This window comes from Aythya ferina (genome assembly GCF_964211825.1).
Source record: "Aythya ferina genome assembly, chromosome: 5".
NCBI lineage: Eukaryota > Metazoa > Chordata > Aves > Anseriformes > Anatidae > Aythya > Aythya ferina.
The window spans coordinates 55,883,006-55,901,881 of record NC_140301.1 but is presented as its reverse complement, the minus strand read 5'-3'; the positions used below and the strand labels follow the sequence as shown (position 1 = coordinate 55,901,881).

At 40.0% G+C, this 18,876-nt stretch overlaps 1 long non-coding RNA gene across 1 annotated transcript; it reads right to left on the bottom strand.

Moving 5' to 3' along the window:
- Positions 1-161: 161 nt before the first annotated feature.
- Positions 162-6,026, bottom strand: LOC311437713. Its single transcript, XR_014693655.1, has 3 exons — positions 3,905-6,026; positions 1,376-1,684; positions 162-337 (listed from the first exon to the last, which is right to left on the bottom strand). It is a non-coding gene; the product is annotated as an uncharacterized lncRNA (long non-coding RNA).
- Positions 6,027-18,876: the final 12,850 nt, after the last annotated feature.

The following is an 18,876-nucleotide window of genomic DNA, read 5'->3' as shown; positions in this document are numbered from 1 at the left end:
ATCGAAATAAGGTGAACCTCTCTGTTGTTAAATCTGTCATTAATCTCCCCAATACTTCCAACTCCCATAGAGCCAAATCAGGAGAGACAACAGTTGGGAATAGCTTTAAAAGGATATTATCTCATTGATTTTTGAAAGAGAGAGCTTCTTTAACAAGAATATCGTTCTTTCAGTCTCCATCTTTAATGTTAATTCATTTGGCTGCTTCACAGGGAAATGCAAATCACAGAAATGTAGAAGCTGTACAGTAGTGTGCAAAATGTGTACCACAAGGGATTCAGGGTTTCATCTCTTGCTATCCCAGCTTCTGAGGCAGACAGCTTTGTGTGCTGAGGACCTGGGAGGAAAAAACAGCATAAAGGAGGATTATAATATTCCTTTTCCATGCAGAAGTTGAAATGCACATGATTACTTAGGATTTGTGTTTGAAACTCTGTTATGCATATGTGAGTTTGTGAGAGAAATAGCAAAATAATTTGTATATAATCCTTTCACAGGGCTTCTGTAAGGCCCCATCTTACCTTTTTGTTGCTTGGTTTTGAGGTTTAAGCAAAAGGCAATTTTCTAACGGCAATATATATAAGGCAAATCTCTAAAGCCTGGACTTTAATTTAAACCTCCAGTCTTTTGTTAGAGGTGTCTTAATACTCACTGGTAAACGCAGTGAACAAACAGCCTTAGAAAAGAGCCACAATTGGGCATTTGCAACCTAGAAAGTGACTCATCTAGAAGTTATAATGGAATTGTTCATCTACAGAAAACTGCAACAGCCACAACAACTGGAGCATTCCTCTCCCATTGTATCAGCTAGCTCAAAATGAGGCTTCTGGTCAGTGGAATGAGACTGGCACCTCAGGAGGCACTCCCTCCTGTCTGAACATGGGCTACAGAAGCAGATTGAATATACCATTCTCTTGAGGCAGATCAGCCCTAGTAAGGCAAGTCCCTCCCAAAATGCAGGCTCCAATGGCAGTCTTTTGACACATACATTTCATGGGTATGTATACTTAACAAAGAATAAAAAGGACTCAAAACCCTCTCAGCCACAGCTGCTATTAACTTCCAGTTGTCAGTTCAGTTTATAGAATAACCGAACAAGTTCCAGAAAACAGGCTTTGCCTGCAGAATGATGAAGCCATTCAATACTGAGCCAAGCACATTAAATTCATAGTAGTTGTATACCCAAGTGGATAACTGAGTAAATAGGCAATTATTATATATTAACATCCTTTTACTGTATTGTTAGCACAGTAATGCAAAAGGCTTAAATAAATTAATCAGAGGTAATAGAGAAAGAAAAAAAAAAAAAAGAAAAAAGAAAGAAAAAAAAAAGACATTTACAAGAAAAGTTTGAAGGAAAGAGGAAATGACTCACTGTTATGGTCAGATACAGTTAAGTGCAATAGGTGGTTAATGCATTTATCCTTTCTCTGTGCCAGCTGAGGAAGTATACGAGAGATCCGCTCAGCATTGCACTTTCCTCTCTGCTCTCTCGCTCCTAAGACCCACATAAGTGCAGGTGGCTGAGACAGTGTCTGCTCCTGCCAGGTTTATGTTGGTTGGGAATTTCCTTGTACCCAAGGGATTCTCTGCTCAGTGTTTGTGGATGGAGTTCATTCCAGTCCACATACCCAAGTGGCAGTTCTGGGCTAAAACCCAAAGCCAGGGCCTACAGTGATTTCACCTGGGGAAAAAAAATAAAAAATCAACCTAGATGCATATTCTGTTACAAGGTCAAAAGAGCAAAAGAGTGTCTCAGGGATTTAAACAAAATACCACATGCAGAATACTCTATGAAGTCAAACCTGGCTAATGGAAGGAGCTGGGGTACCAGTGGGATTGATAGTGGATCTGCATTTATTCAGTATTTTCATTGCTCGTATGAAATAAGAAGACAGAGGATGTGTTAATTAAATTTGCAATTGACACTTCACTAGGAGGTGTCAGAAACACCAAAAGGAACCAAAAAAAAAAAAAAAAGTAAAAAAAAAAAAAAAGGAAGCTGTTGAACATGAATCAGGATTTAGCTAGGAAAAAGCATTTGCTAATGGCTGAAGGAAAAAGTAATCAAATCTAAAAGGAATGATGCCAAAATAGTCCTATTATTGTAGTGGTAGAGAGCTCTGTGGCTATAACCTCAGAGTGTAGCTTAGATCAAGTGGAAAATAGCCATTTGAGGGAGCTAATTGAGTTGGGCTCTACATACAAAGGCATAATTTCATAAATTAGAGAAGAATCTATTTCAAAACAAACAAAAGCATGTCTCAGATTCAGTTTTCATTTTTAAAGGCAAGCTGGTTTAAAAATTAGATTTATATTACTAGAACAACTCTAAAAGACAAGCATGAGAGGGCTCTTTCCAAATTACCTGATGGCTAAAATGCCGTCCTACAAAGCTGGAGTGTTTATCTTTATTCTCCTGCTTGTCAGTGAACTTGAATGCTTATTTGTAAGAAGGGGACATGAGCAGACAGTAAGGCTCCAGCACAGCAGCGTTTCTCAGTCCTTCTAGGTAGGCTCTTGCCCATGTGTTCAAGTATACTGAGATACAAGGGAGATACGTGGGCCTTACTACTCTGATTTGTGAGGTGGCGGTGGATGAAAGACAAATTCTAAAAAGTTTTCTGTAGTACTCATCTATTTGTAGAGGACAGAACTCGATGCAGCAGTATTTCTGTTGTTGCATGCACTGCTACAGAGCAAAGCTCTCTCTGTGCCCTTCTGAGATGGGCAGGGTGCCTTAATTTCTGCAGCATCCTGAGCAAGAAGAAGAAAAACACCAATGGAACACACACAGCTGTTTAGAATGCTTTCATAACTTGACACCCAGTAGTAGATGAATATCACTTAATTAGTATTTAATTAAAGGAGTTAAACTGTCAGAGGCTTTACTTAATGGATTTAATCCCTTCCATGTCTTGTTCTCCTTCTCGGCTACCCAGAGTTGGTGGTATTTAATGCAGAACAGGAGGTGATCAACGACAAGGAGCTGTGTGAAGTGAGCTGAAGAGAGACCAAGACCAAGACACCAAGAACTAGGGAGTGGGCAGCTAGCAGCTACCATTTAGACATGTCATTCTGCTCCGTGTGAGATGTGTGGCTACTACACGATGCAGGGAAAATCATTTGTAGATGGGATTCAGACAAGCTGGTGAGCACAGGAGCGTCAAAAACACTTGATTTACCCCCAAGAACTGAAAAGTTAAGGGATGTCTTAATTTCTCCCAGCCTTCAGACACCCTTTTCAGGTGTACTGGGAGGTGTTTTCTTTCTCCCATTATTTCCTAAGGATTTCAAACACTGAGTAAAATGATAAGGTTTTGCCAGCCTCGAGATGACTGATACTGAACTGTTCTTTCATTAATGAGAAAACCTCTTTAGGTCCAGTTGCTACTCAAAAAGTTTTGTCTGAGTTTCATCAGGGCCCCTTTACATTATGCTGTTGGTGTAATACAATACCAAAGTTAATACACATTGAGGTTATGGCTTTTTACACTAAATAAGAAGTATAAAAGGGAGTGTGGTATAATACAAAGAAGTCTTTCACATTTTGAATCATGTCCTGGTTCCAGTCCTGCCATCTGCAATTAACTAAAGTGATATATACCAAAGTAAGTTGTTCCTTTGCCTTCAAAGGCCTGTTTGCTTGCCCAGAAGTTATGTAGTACAGTTGTTGTTCAAGGGCACAGAAGGCAGGAGTCTCCACTTGCAAGGGCTATGGAATTCAGTCAGACTTTAGTACTGGAAACTGTGAGGGTGGTATAATATTATCCAAATTTTTCAAAGATGCTACGTGCAAGCACTCCTCTTAGTAGGAATACAAGTGTTTACATTATATGGGTCCTCTAGGTGTGTTATAGTTTAAACAGGTGATAGATAGGGGAAAACATAGACACTGCATTACCAAGATCTTCAGCACATCGCATTTCATTTCTTGTTTTGGTGTAATCCATCCCTGCTGGGCACTGCAGACCACAGGGTTATCCAGTTTCCAACCTCCGACAAGCCACAATTGCAATGTCTCTTATTCTGACATCCCCTTGGAGTTTAGGATTTCGTCTTCACAAATATCTGAATGTATTTACATATATTTGTATGGGTATTTTTTGCTTTCATCTTCATGATGAATGGCTTCTGCATCAAGGACCTTTCAGCAATGAGATCTCTCCTCCCCTGAAATTTCTCCAAGCAACAAATGATCTGCCTGTATCCAGGCAATCTTAGGGATGGTGAAAAGGAGTGTGGATACTCACTGTGCAATTCACTTTTTTCTAGTGTGGTATGAATACCATCTTTCAAAAACCCACAAATCTCTGTGTTTCCAAGGCAGTTTCAGTCATGTCTGGCTGCTCTCTTTTTAATAATTCTACATCAATTTGCAGTGAAGGCTTGGAAATTTCTCTTGTAAGGTGAATCTTTCTATCCAGCATTGTCCATAAAACTATGAACCCATGCCCTTCAGGAGATGAAGCCAAATCAATATGACTTCCGATCTCGAAGAAAATATCCAGAGAAACCATTTAGCAGCTTCATTGTTGCATTTATACAGTAAGTTGCTCTGGGGTAATGTTTTGTCATTCATTTTTACACTTGACAAAATTTAATGATTATATTGCCAGGATGGGTGTACTGTAAGATGTCATTAAACTCCTACCAGGTTTCCTATTTGAAAACTGCCTTGTTAGGTCTATTTAGCTTACAGCACGTTTAACTATTAACAGGACACAATCAGCATTTTTATTTACTTTTTGGGGAGAAAAAGAAATATGTTGTCCGGCATCTTGGGACTTAAGGATGTATTCTTCCTTTTGTCTTGATGGTCACTGAGGTTTTGCACATGATTAATGCAAAATGGTTGTCAGTCATACATACATACATTCACACACATGCACACACAAATGGCTTAGATCTAACCACAAGGGACACTGAATAAAATAAGTAATTCGCATTCTGAGGCTGGTCTTGCTGGCTTTTATCACTGTTCTCATATCAGGACTGCTAGTTTCAGCCCACTTGTAAGTCTCTCATTAATCTTAATTCATCCTCCATCTACCTTAAAACATGCCTTGAAGTCATTTTTTTCCTAGCCCTTTTAAACCATGCTCAATATCCCAGGCTAAAGACAAATTTATCAAACTCATACAGCAACATCCAGCATCTAGGAATATTTCAGCCTTTTGAGAAAATCTCCTTGGGTCTTCATACTACTCTGTCAGCCTTGTTTCTAACATTCCTCCCCCCTCCATCCCCCCAAAAGCCAGGATTGTTTCATTAATTATCAGCATTACCATCATCACAATATAAATCTCCAGCCATGAGGGCTAAGTACAATTGTTTCAGAAAAGATGACTTTTCTCTGCACAGACTATGTCACTTCCTCATTCATCACTCTCAAGTGATCACAACTGAATTACTCCCTACCAATGCCACTCATTTTTCAGGCCTCTCACTAATTCATGGAGGCTTGTTAAAATGCTGCAAGCAAAGGTGCCCTTCTGATCTTTCCAAACATTCACTAAATGGTTTGAATTTATTCATTGGACTGAGCTCATCCTGGGTCATGTCTCTTTTTTGTGCGCGTCTCATTGACTTTTAAATTTTCATTAAAGCTGCAGCATCTCCTTTTGTTTGAAGCCAGATCTGTTGAGGGAAGTTACTGTTTTGAAGCGAAAGGGGTGAAAAAATCTACACGAAGCAACCACAGCCACAACAGAAACAAAACACCATACACAAATAGTTAGGTTTGAATAGAGCCATCAGCTGCTCGGACTAGCAGGAGTTTGGATTTGGTCTTTGAAGCATTTGGGGTGCTGCTAGGTCCTCTTGAAAGCAAAAGGGATATTTCTAAAGTATGGGTTCCAATAGTAAGTCCTGCCTCTTTTACTTGACCTCCATTTTGAATTCAACCCAAACAGATTTTCCAGAAGAATGAAAGAAATAAAACCATTGCTTGTGATGTGTCACAAAGCTCACACCTGGCAACACCTGATTAGTTTAGGCTTTCATGCATTCCTGTCTCTTGTATATTGAATTTCAGAGCTGAAAGACTGAGGAGAGTCAGAGGAGGAAATGAAGAGGTCTCAGAAGTCAATACAGGTTAGGGCAAATGCCAGCCTGATTGAAGGACTGACACAGTGCCTGCCTCCACCACGGTAAAGATGGGACCTGCAAAATCAGTGATAGAAAGCAAACACTTAGAATAAGCTCTTCCTCTTCCTGACCTTGTCATCCACTCTGCCTTTCATGGTGATATTGGGAGCTATAATAGTTAATCATCTGTTCCATGCAGTGGAGAAAGTTCCAGTGCAGGAGAAAGGTTTCTCGGTCTTGTTGTTGCTCGGACTGGCTCTCCTCATCCCACAGTAGCTGCTGGGAGATGACAGCCATCTTTGTGGCCATTGGAATACATTAACAATGTGGGCAGTAGGCAGAAAATGGCTGTTCTGACAGGCATTATCACCCTTAGCAACTCAGAACCCAGCAGGTTTTGTGGCTTTAAAGGTTGGACTAGGGGATCTTAGAGGTCTTTTCCAACCTAAATGACACTATGATTCTATGATTCCCTGTATGGGTAGCTGCTTCTGTGGTGTCTGGGTAGTCACCTTCTGCTGTGGCTTCCACACAGGCACTTCAATGCCCCATTTCTGGAGGTGTTCAAGTACAGACTGGATGGGGCCTTGGCCAGCCTGATCTAGTGGGTAGTATCCTGGCCCTTGGCAGGGGGGTTGGAACTGGGTGATCCTTAAGGTCCTAGGGCAGCCTGCTCTAATGAACCTGTTTTGGCAAGGGGGTTGGACCCAATAATCTTTTGAGGTCCCTTCCAACCCCTACAATTCTGAGATTCTGTGAAAACAAAACAAACAAAACTATGCTTAACAATTTAAGTTAATGTTAACCTTTTGTGGCTAAGGAGACAAATATTTGTAACAATATTTGTATGCCATAGTGCCAGCCAAAATCTTACACATCTCTTGAACTAGAAAAACTGTTTGCATACAATTGTTTTCTAAGGGTCAAATTTTTGATTAGAAGCTAAAATTGCAACTCCTTTTGAAATCCCACCCACCATGTTATATGGGATAAGATGTGTGATAGTGTGCCCTGTTCTCCTACCTACCCCTCTTGGACAATCACAGTGGTGGACTACACAGCCATTCCTGAGGCTCTTCTGCCATCTGCTCTTCCAAAAGCAGAGCCACATGGCTTTGAACACGGTCCTATCCTTTCTCAGACAAAGTAGGCACTGTTAGTGTTGAAATGATCATGTCAATATCCCTATGAAACAGGGAGCTTTCTTCATTTTAGAATCAAGCCCTGATTGGAATACATGAGGGAATGAAGGAGAGCCAGGAACCCCCAGTGTATTGGGCTCTGGGAAAGATGCAGATGTTGAATACTTAGAAGTTTAGCCCTAAATGACTTGGGAAACTATTTTCTGGTGTTAAAAACTTCTCGTCAAATGATTTTTTTCAAATCTTATTCCCTGCTATAAATAACAATGAGGTCTGCTACACCAACCCAATTACTCTGAGCATTGGCTAACCAGTAAACTCTTCTTAGGAATGGCACTGACTCGGAAACAATCTAATAATTAAACCACTGACATTTCAAATGTGCAAAGACAGAGTGACTTTCCAATTTCCACTGTGTACCACTCTAATTCAATATTTTTTTAGCTTATACTCAACTGAGTTAAGCAGGATGACTTCTTTAGGATCCCTGTCTCTTCCCTGGGGTAAAAAAGTCAAGACCTACTCTAACCTCTTTGAACATTCATGGAGTCTTTGTAATATGTAAACACACCTTCATTCCATTATTTGGCACTAACAGTGTTTCCACAGCTCATTATTTCCTGCATGAAATAATGCTTAATTAGGGCTGAATTACAAAGGAATTGCTGTGGAACTACATAAGCCATCCTTGCAAATCCCCTAATGAATTCAACATGATTGCTGCCACTGCATTGAATTCTAAATGAATTCATAATGATTAGAAACTCAAGGCATACCTGTCTCTTATTGATCTGTGTGTGACAACAAGATTTCTTTATAAACAGAGTCATGCAGACAATATGTTGATATCAGTATCTAAAGATTTTTTGCTCCTCCTGGGAGAAAGCTGGTGACTGTGGCATTTAAATCCAAGGCTACAGTGATAAATGAATCAAATCTTATTAGTTTTTCCCAGACCTATTGGGGTTGCAAACTTACCAACCCTGCTGAGTGTACAAATAAATTGAATTTAGGTTTTTGTACTGAAAAGAGGGATGATCCTGGATTTAATCAGAGGTACGTAACACACAGGTTCTTAGCTCAGGTAAAGCTCATGTTCACAGCACTGCATCTCCAGAAACCTCATTCGTTTGAAACTGCTGTCACACAGAAAGTTTATCTCTGTTTCTGCTGGATGAGGGACTTGATCACAAAGTTCACAAAGTTGCTCTGAGGAGATGACTTCATCCCTGATACAGGAGCAACTCTGGACTTCCCCATTGCAACCCTTAGTGGAACATGAGGACAGAGATGTTTGTAGCCACACACCATCCAGCCCCGGCTCTCACCTTCATGCTGCAAAATGCTGCAAGCCCAGAAGAAGCATCACCAACCCCACGAATGGGAAATCTGCCCTCACTGTAAACTGGGAACAACCTTTTCCAGCTATTTCAATACTCTCATTCAGTATTTGTCCAATTATGCTTATGATCTTGGAGGAAGCATACTGGGACTCAAATCAGTATACTCTTTCACTGATGGGTTATTAACTTTCCCTTTCTAAAATTCCTGTTACCATAGTCTCCCGTGCACTGAATCGTGCATACCTTGAAACCAACGCCAAAACCACTACTAATTTTTGTAGGAATACTCTCAGGCACAATATTTTTTCCCCCTTCTCTCTCTCTCACAACAGATCTTCCTAGTTTGCAGTATCCTTCAGACTTTGACATTTGGAACAGGTTAGGCTGACACAAACACTTCACTTTAATACCCACTATGTAAGATTTATTCCCACAGACTTATATTGGTCTGTGTTCAAATTAGCAGTGGTTCCAGGCAGTCTGCTTCCTTGGGCTATGCTGGCATAAATCTACTGACTTTGGGGGAGTTATTTCTGATTTTTACTGATAAATGCAAGAAAGGACTCAGTACTCTCCACCTAAAAGGTTTAGATTAGATTCCTCCTGGCCCCATTAATGTTGCCTCTGATATCCTTTCTTTATTTCTCTTGCTGTGTATGTCAGTAAGTGTTTTTTCCCCCTCTTTCAAAAATTCTTTTAACCATTTAGATAACTGAAACTGCTTTCCTTTACAGAATTCCCAAACTGATCTCTCAGTCTGAAATGTACTTGAATGCACTTTGGGGAAAAAAAAAGAAAAAACAGGGACAATCTGGGCCATTGAGTCTTGTCCCTTATAATCTCAGCAATCCATATAATAGATGCTTAGTCCAGATTGGCCTGTGAAGCAACCCCTCTTCACACACACAAACCACAAGATGGTTCTCCAGTACTCAAGAAACAAACTCAGGACCATTCATGAACTTTTTACCCCTGCATAGTAAAAGCTACATAATTATAATAAATGCAAAAGCAGGAAAGATCGCTATCATGCTGATCAACGAGACACAGATTGTACTTACAAGATACTGGACTTCAGTGGGACAGCACTGAAGGGATTGGGCCCAGAGAAGGATATACAGCACACCTGAGTCCAACCACCAGTGCATACTAATGCACATCAGACATTGCTGTCAGTCCTAGGGGCAGACAAAAGTGGGGAAGAGCGAACAAAAATTTCCTATAACTCAACTGTCACTCTTACATGATGTATTTGCGGTGGGATCTCAAGTAAAGAAAACTTCCACACACCACCTGGGCAAAGAGTTGGAAATGGGCCTTGAATTTCAGTGCTCTAGGACTATCTCTGTTTATAATCATACTCGCAATTATGGACTCTGTTTGCACAGGTTGGCCTTGGCAAGATGCAGATAGGAATCTTCTTGAGCTTGGTGCAATTGACTTGTAATTGTGAGAACCAACAGTTGGGTAAAGAATCCTTTTGACATGCTTAAACCAGGTCAAGACTTAGACATACTGTGCATCGCTACAGGCAAATGTTGAGGCAATTACACTCCCATCTAACTTCTGGCAGAGTTGATCTATTCCTAAGTCTCATTAAAATGGTTTGTTTCTGACATGTTCTGGTTTGCACTAAGCATTTTGTACTTTAAAAGTAATAACATGGTGGAATATCCTCCCCACAAGCTATTCTGCTCTCCTTCCAAGTGATGTAATCTGAGGCTGCGATCAGGAAGTCTTCGTGCTGTCTGAGCACCCTTCTGTTCAGTCCATTTGCCCAGCAGCTATGAAGACAAGGCCTGGTAATCACGCATGGTCTAGAGATAAGAGTGTGAAGAGATCAGGAAATGTGCACATCAGAGCTCTAAAACAAGCATTTCCTACAGAGCACTGTCATTCTCTGTTGTCTGGCATGGATGCTGCTGGTCCCTCTCTGACAGAATTGAATGTTTGACCCTTCCCAAATGGCTGAGCACATTTGACCCTCCCGTGAGAGGTGAAGAAGGTTGAACACAAGCCTAAACCCTAATTGTGCAATGTGTAGGATAATGAGTCTCAGCAATGGCAGGCAGTGATTTTAAGAGGTTTGCATGCAAAATATGCAGTTACAGTTACATTAACCAGTCAGGCAAGGAAGCAGAGACATTTCCTGAGGTGGGAAACATATTGAAATGCTAATAGACGCCAGCAGGTATTGTTGGTCCTTTGGGGAAAGATACCTAGGAGGAACTTCTTAATTGTATGTTCACCAGATCCTTTCAACAGATCAAAAGAGACCACTGATATGAGCAAATAAACTTTGATATATGCCTTTCACTACTGGTACTAATTGGAAGGAAATACCCTGGCCTGTGGACCAATGAACTTAATTTAAAAACATTGGAAATGTTAATTGAATAAGGGGGGAGAGTTGATTAGAAGCATGACCTCATGTCTAAAATGATAATGAGGGCTCTTGACACCTGAACAACAAAAGGTCATGAGAGTATAAACAATGAGATGAGAAGGAACCATCAGCTACAGTCCAGACAGTGACATATGAGTCTCAAGTGAGGAAGGGTGTTGGGCAGAGCAGAAACTGACAGCTTTGGGGTTGGGACAGAGTAAAGTACACTCTAAAATGGAAGACGCGTATTCTGAACTCATGCAATCCCATTCACCTTTATTAGAGTTTCAGAGCTATAACTGAACACAGTTTTGCTCTAAATGCTTAGTTTTCTGCTCATCAAGAACCATGGTGCCATTTCTTGTGCAACCTTGTACCTGAGTTACCCAGCAATGCACAGGTCAGAGAAGATTACCCCCATGATGAGAAGTTAGGTAGGTTGACAGATAACCTTAAGATAACCTGCTGGAAGGGGTATGCAGAGATATGCAATCTACTCCTACTTAGAAAAGGTCATTCCCTCGCCTTCAGCAAGGAGAGTCCCATAATTAGGTCAATAGCTGGATTTCTGTTGTTGGGAAAACAGGACTTGGGGGCATGTCTCATCTCCTTGACAGAATGGAGTTTATGTCTCCTATACTTATATGGAGCTGGAGCAAAGCAGGAGAGAAGGCAATGTATGTATTAGTTTTGAATTTCATTTTGGACTGTAATTCCCTCCTTAAAAATTGTGTTTGTAAACTGCTGAAGTTCTATCTGCTGTATCTTCTTTCAAGTTTTCCTTTTCTCTCTCCTCAGTTATCTCTTTTAAAGAGAATTTGAAGAAGATTTTTGAAACATATGAGAAAGAAAAAAAGACGTAATGAAGAAAGATGTGGTTGTCCCATTCCCCACTCCCCAGGAAAAAATTGTGAAACCTGAGAAGGGCTGTTTTTCCACCTTGGTCTCATGGGTGCTCATGGTGGGCCACATTTTAAATTGCAAGGTTTGAACTCAAGTGACTTTGTTGATCACATTGAAGTAAATTAATAGGATCTGTTCAAACTTTGAACTTTGGCTAGTGCATAGGCATTTGAAGGTGGGTTTTAGGTTGTTGGGTTGGTTGGTTGGTTGGTTGGTAGCTTTTTTGTGTGTATGTTGGGACATAAATGGAGAGAAATAGAAACCCAAAATACAGTCAAAGACAAGAAAGAGTGTATCTCATAACTCAATCTTTCCATTTGGAAAGCATGTGAGATGGCATGTTTATATCAACTCTTCAATCTCCCTGACCTTCCCTGCCTTATTTTCAGTACCAAAGCAGTAGTACAGTATGGTGGGAGAAAAGTATAGAGTAGAGAGAAGATGTGTGGATGTGCTTTGAGCATTTGTGTTTGGTTAGTAATTTCCCATACAGAGATTATGTTTGCAAACTCCTGAACCTCTGCTGAGTATATATTCCCCCTAGAATTTCACTCTACCTCTCTTCTGAAGTCTCAGTTATTAGATTTTCAGTCTTGTTTGCAGTCTTCAGATTCCACTTACAAATACTGCCAACCCTCTTCCACCTTTATTCCCAAACCCTATTAATATCTGACCTAAACTGCATTCAGTTCTCACTTTTTCCTTCATACATACTTTACCATCACTGCCTTTCCTACTAATGACAATGTGAAAAAAAAAAAAAAATCTTATCTGCTTTGCTCTTCTTTACATAGTTAATCAAACTTCTTTTCATGATAATTCCAACTTATTGCTATATTAGCTTTAAATGATTTGCAGATCATCTTTTGTATCCATTTTGATGACACTCAGTGCTGCACTGACAAAAGCAGTACTATTCCTTGCCAAGTTATTGTGCATATTGGATTGATTTCATGAAATACAGTGTTCCCCTAAAGGTTGTTTTTTTTTTTTTTTGGTTGTTGTTGGTTTCTTGTCTTGTTTGTTTTTGTTTGTTTTTGCTTTGAAAAGGGGGAAAAAAAAAAAAGAAAAAGAAAGAAAAGAGATTAGGAAGAGTGAAAAAAACTGTAGTCAATGAGTTAAGTGTGACAGCAAATGCACTTCTAGTAATCAGCCTATAGAGTTTTAGTACAACTGTCCTCTTTCCTTATTAGCTTCTGTAGAAGTTGGGCACACTTTCACAGCTCCTTAGGAATGATCTATGCAAGGGTAGATTCTTTACTTTTAGAATTTGTTATGACTTTGACATAATATTACTGTAAGGTACAAAAGTGTATTTCATTTCTGCATCTCCTATGGAATCCTGAAGTTGACACTTCCACAGTTCAGAACAGAGCAAAGGAAAACGTTACTCAGTTTATCTCCATGCCTCCATGAGTCATTTGCAAACTGAACCCCATGCTGATTTACACTTGGCCCCCAAAGCTACATCAGCCAGCCAAAGCAAAGTTGTATCTGAGCCCTTAAAAGTGGGTACTGTCTATGGGAAGCCTGTCACTCAGACAGCGGAGCTGAGGGAGCCAGGAATACACACTCCAGACTGGCATCCAACTCACACAGCTGCCCAGCAGTGTCCCATGTGAATCTGAATTCTCTGGGAAAGGCGTAAACAAAATGAAGCAGAATAAGCAGTGAAGTAACAGAAGACAATTAGTATTGTCAATATATCTCCATGCCAGCATGGTTCCTAATTGATTGCCCATGTCTTAAAATTGTAATTACTGAGTGTACATGTACCATGGATGCATGTTTAAACAATTGTACTTGACAAAGATGTTAGCAAAAAGCTGTTCATGTAGCCACTGGAAACAACCCCAACATGATGAGCTAGGAGGAGGAACAATAATGCTGCAAAAGGAGATATCGTGTTCTCCTCCTGGGTCTGGATCCCTTTGGCAGTTTATGGTATGATTTCAGAGGACCCCAAATGTCAGAAATGTTGAAATGTTTATTTCAAAAGTCTTGAGTGATGAGGGGTTTCAGATCTTATTCTTTGTAATAATAAAATGTAATGAAAGAAGCATTCTCAACTAGGGAAAAAGTTGTCTTAGAAGAGGGGTGAGTTGTTTGAACTAAAAGCTACAAGTAGTCTGGGTTTCCTTGAACAGTGGAATGACATTTTGTTCCTTACCCAACCCTGCAGTCTCATGCCATACTGCCCTTCTGCAAAAACTAGATACCAAATCTCATACTGGACAGGAAACAGCATCATGTTTAACTGGTTGTGGTTGTGGGTGCCCAGTTCAGGGCTCAGATGAAATGGTGGAGTAACAAGGGGCTGCACCCTTGAAAAGAGGAAGGCAGAATCAGGAAAACATATTAAGGGTTGATTTTTCAATATCTCAGCTTCCACTTTCATTTCAGTGTGTCTTGTGAAGCTCTTGGTGGGGGGAGGATGGAAGACTGTTAATGTCAAGGCAGGAAAGACTGGCTCAGACAGTTCCAGCCGGTGTTTTCCTTCAGATTTCATGATGCCAGCTGTAACTGTAATTTCTCATAAAATCTTTATAATGATAATCATTGAAAACTGCCAGTCTAAATTAAGACACTCTCTCCTTCTCAAGACTCCTCAATACATTCACAGAGCCCTGCATGGCCAGAGCAGGAGGTGAGGTTTGTCCTCCTTAATATGTCCCAAAAGCAACAGCAGTGACTACCTGCCCCCTGCCAAGCTGCCTCCACTTCTGGCTCTCTGAGTCTGAAATACCAGTGGGGAAATAATAGTTCTGGTTTCTCCTCCTGATTGCTGTAATAGCTCAGAGACCACGCCACCCTCCAAACACTGGACAGGACCCCTGAGACACCAGTTCTACAACCCCCAGAGCACTTTCTGAGGTTCCTGAGAGGAGCCCTTTTCACACAGGCTGTTCCCCCTCCAGTGATGCCGCTCCAGTGATGTTATCATCCCCTTCCTCCCCTCGGCACTTACCAAAATTCTGTTCATTGTACTCATTAGCCTGGCCCTGATAGTGGGCTGACATTTTTCAAGTAACATATTCTGCTGATGGTTGTGGAAAGGTCCTGTTTTGTCTAAGGCACTGTCTCCAGGGGAGTGTGGTAAGAACCCTGTTGGTGGGATGTTTAAAATTAGACAATAGCCTGTTCAATGTACAAATAAGGAGTAATCTTGCCCCAACATGGAAATGGGCTAAAATGTTGGAAACTCTTCTGACTGTAACTGCTATGAATCTGCTTAGTGGTCTGTTCCCCTAAACTGTGTATCCCAGATGATGACCAGAGAGGAAGATGGAAACAGCTGCCAAATGGATATTAGAAGTCTTGAATTATTTCATCTTTCAGATTACTCATTCTTTTGTAAGACTTTTCACACTGAACACTGAACAACCGAGTAATCCAGCCTCTTCCAAAGTATTTTATGAGGAAGAAGGGCTTGTGAATTGGTAAATAACTGTGAGCACCAAAAAAACTTCTGGATTTTGGGAAAACCCAAGTAGATTCCTTTTGCTCTCATGATCTATGTCCTTTCCACACCACTTCATAGGTCACTTCACTTTGATCTGTTTTTCCTTCCTGTGGTTTTCAAGATCTCCACGTTGGTGTGCCATATGTCAGAGGAGAGAGGCACAGGGCAATCATACTAAAGAACCTATTAATTATTATGGGCTGGCTCTTCAGCATGGCTAAGTCTTCAAAGGGTGGTGAAGTTTCTGGAGCTACACTACTTTTAGCCAGAAGTAGAAAAGGTCTTGAAGGGCAAACATCAGCTTTCTGCTTTGTTTAAATAAACCATTTTGTTTCAGTGACCTCTAAAATGTTACTGAGGTCTTTCAAATATTTTCCTTCGAAGGAGATATAACTACTGTTAGGAAATTAGCCCAGGTGCCAATCACGCTACCTTCCTTGTTTACATGGCTACGTTTAGTTTCAGCTTTACTTAAACAGCCTGTGGTGACTTACAATTGGTTAAGTCCTATGAGATCACCTTAGGAATTCATTGCCATTCAGCACAGGAATCCAGCCCTATATACTGCAGAACTATTTCTACCTTACCTGCATTTTAATGGCTCTTCCAGTCCATCATACTGTAGACTCAGCAGCCCTTCCGGACAGACATTAGCACATTTTGACCTCAATTTGAGAGGAAACAAAGTACTGCAAATGACTTTTCCATGACTAAAGCCCCAGATAAGGTTTTACAAATGGAAAAGTGAGCCACAGAGCACCATCTATGTTACACCCTCTGATAAAAATAAAACAGCCAGCTACTATAGGCAGTCCCACCCCTTGCAACGCTGCCACACATTGCTTTCCAAGATTCATCCACTTCCAAAAGTAACAATTAAAAGTTACCACTCATTCTTTTGATTAATAGGTTTATAATAATAATAATAATAATAATAATAATAATAATAATAATAATAAAAGTATATTTCAGAGGATATTCCCAGCAGAATTGTCAGGCACTTTTCTGTGTACTTGAGCACATATTCCTTCATACACAGCCACTAGACTGGGGTCATCCAGAGCTCACAGGTTGCCTATCACACAGCAAAAAGCCATGATCTGCATTGTTCCTCCTGCAGTGTTTGTCATTAACTCAGTGTGCAAGCTGAGCACAGCAGCAGAAGCATTTTGCTGGTGGTGGCACAGATTTGGAAGCTACATTTATACATTTATGACTGAAGGGACTTTACAACTTGTATAGACATTTATATTCATATCAAATCCCAGGATATTCCCATGAGAGGCCATGGTTAACTTTAGCTTCCTTCACAAAAACTAGCAACACCGTGTTTGTGCCAGGTCAAATTTCTCCCTATGGCATTGTCTCCTTCCAGCCCCTATGTGTTGTGCAGCTTGGCTTGTTCACTATTAAAAGTTTCAGAACAGCTTGAGATTTTTATTATTTTCCCCTTCATTAACTGAAATATTTTTTTTATCATTATTATTTTTTTTGTGTGTGGAAAACAAAAGAGAGAAAATAGACCCTGGCATGGTGCTTTTTTCTTTCTTATTCACAACTTTCTTTTAAACTGAGATCTAGTTTAGCATCTCTCTTCTTTAGACCAGCAAGTCCATGCACTCCTGAAAAGCTTTCAAAAGGAAAATTTCATAAAATTTTGAATGTGCCTGTGAAAAGAAGCTTCAGCCACTCTGTATTTTCATCAAAAGGCTCAGGTTAAAACAGAGCATCCTTCCTACACTAGTAGAAAAAATAATATATATATATATATATATGTATGTATATAATCTGTTGCTTTTTAAACTTGCTGAGCAATAATATATACTTTGGATTTATAATTTCAACATCTAAATTACCATTTTGTTATGGTTTCAAGGGGAAAAGCTCAACAGTACAAAATCATGCCTTCTTTACTTGCTTGTCAGCTGTACAACACCATTCACCACGAATGAATCACATCTTATGCATTTAGTCAACTAAATGTCAATGCAAGAGTTAAATAACTATTCTACAGAGATATTTTTTTGCTCTTAGATTTCAAGAATAAAAATTAAGTTCAGGCTGTGCAAAGGTCAGTTGATTTACGTTTTTGTTAAAAACCAAGACAGGGCTGGATAAGGATCACTGGATTCAAGTGAACATGGGCTGGCTTCTCTCACAGCTGACAATGTCTCCACTAGCTTTTGACTTCAGTTCTTTGCTAAAGAGGAATTGAAGAAACCCTTAGGCTCACATTGCTCACAGTTGTTCTCCAAAGCCTATAAAAAAAAAAAAAAAAAAAAAAAAAAAAAAAAAAAAACCTTCAACGTTCAAAGCCTTATATATCTGTTATTAGTTATGAAGATAATGATAATCATGCTTACAGAAGCACCTATGGGATAACTATGATGTGACATCTCGCTTCTGTGAAGTAGCAGATGCGAACATACCTTGGAAAGTCTGTAAAACCAGTGGGCAGCTAAAAACTGCATTGTTATTCTAAGCTTTCTTTAAAGACGTGCTTCTGAGTTAGGAAGTGAATCAATCATTATAGAAGCTCCTTCTGAACCAGGGGCACAGACAGACACAAATAGGTCCAGAATTTTTCAGATAAAATCCAATTTTTTTGGAAAACATTTATTTCTTGAGACAACATGGATTAATAAAAGTTGCTGGGTTTTATGAATTTCCTGTGCAAGGGTCCTAGTTGCCTGGCTTTTTTGGATCAACTGCAGAAGTGAGATCCTAATACTTCTGATCACCTGCTCCATGCAGTCCACTGATGGATAACAGTCGAAACTGGGAACATGTATGATCTCTCGCCACTTGTTGCTGACCCCAATGGGGAAATATTTCCCTGTAATGGCAACATTTCTGCCAACATTTACTCAACCATCCTGAAACAAAATGGACAGGAGTGTATTTTGTTATTCTTCTTGAACAAAGCCTTTTTTTTTTTTCTAAATGGACCTAGAAATAATATTTCAAAATCCACAATTATACTGGCTTTTGCAATTCATATATAGAATCAAGTCCGGTGCTTGGAATCCAGCTCATCTTTAATTACTCCATAATATTATAAAGTAATTCATTTCTTCTGCAATAGACAAGGATGTTTTTCTCTGGTTATAAATAAGGCGAGGTTCCTAGGTTAGAATAAAGATTATCCTGTTCAGAAAAGAGGAAGGTTGTGACAGCGGGGGACTGAAGACGAATAGGACTGTGCTCTCTCTCCTGGTTTGTTTACAAGTCCTGCTATCAGTCATCAGTGCCTGAAGCTAGAGGAAGCGTGGACTTCAACCAGCTCTTTAAAGTGTAGATTGAGTTACTCCCGTTGTTGATGTTCGATGTGGATCATTTAATTCATTCTGCAGAAAATGTGAAAATCATGTGTCTACAGCAAGTTAGCCCAGAAGCAAGTTGTCTTGAGAGCTTAGTTTTTGCTCTTTTATTAGGAAGCACTGGAACATATCCCAGTGGCTACATCAGTGGCTCTACTAATATTTCTGGCAGAAGAGGGGTAACTATGCTTCATGCTGCAGGGGTTTAAGATGGTATATTCAGTAGTTC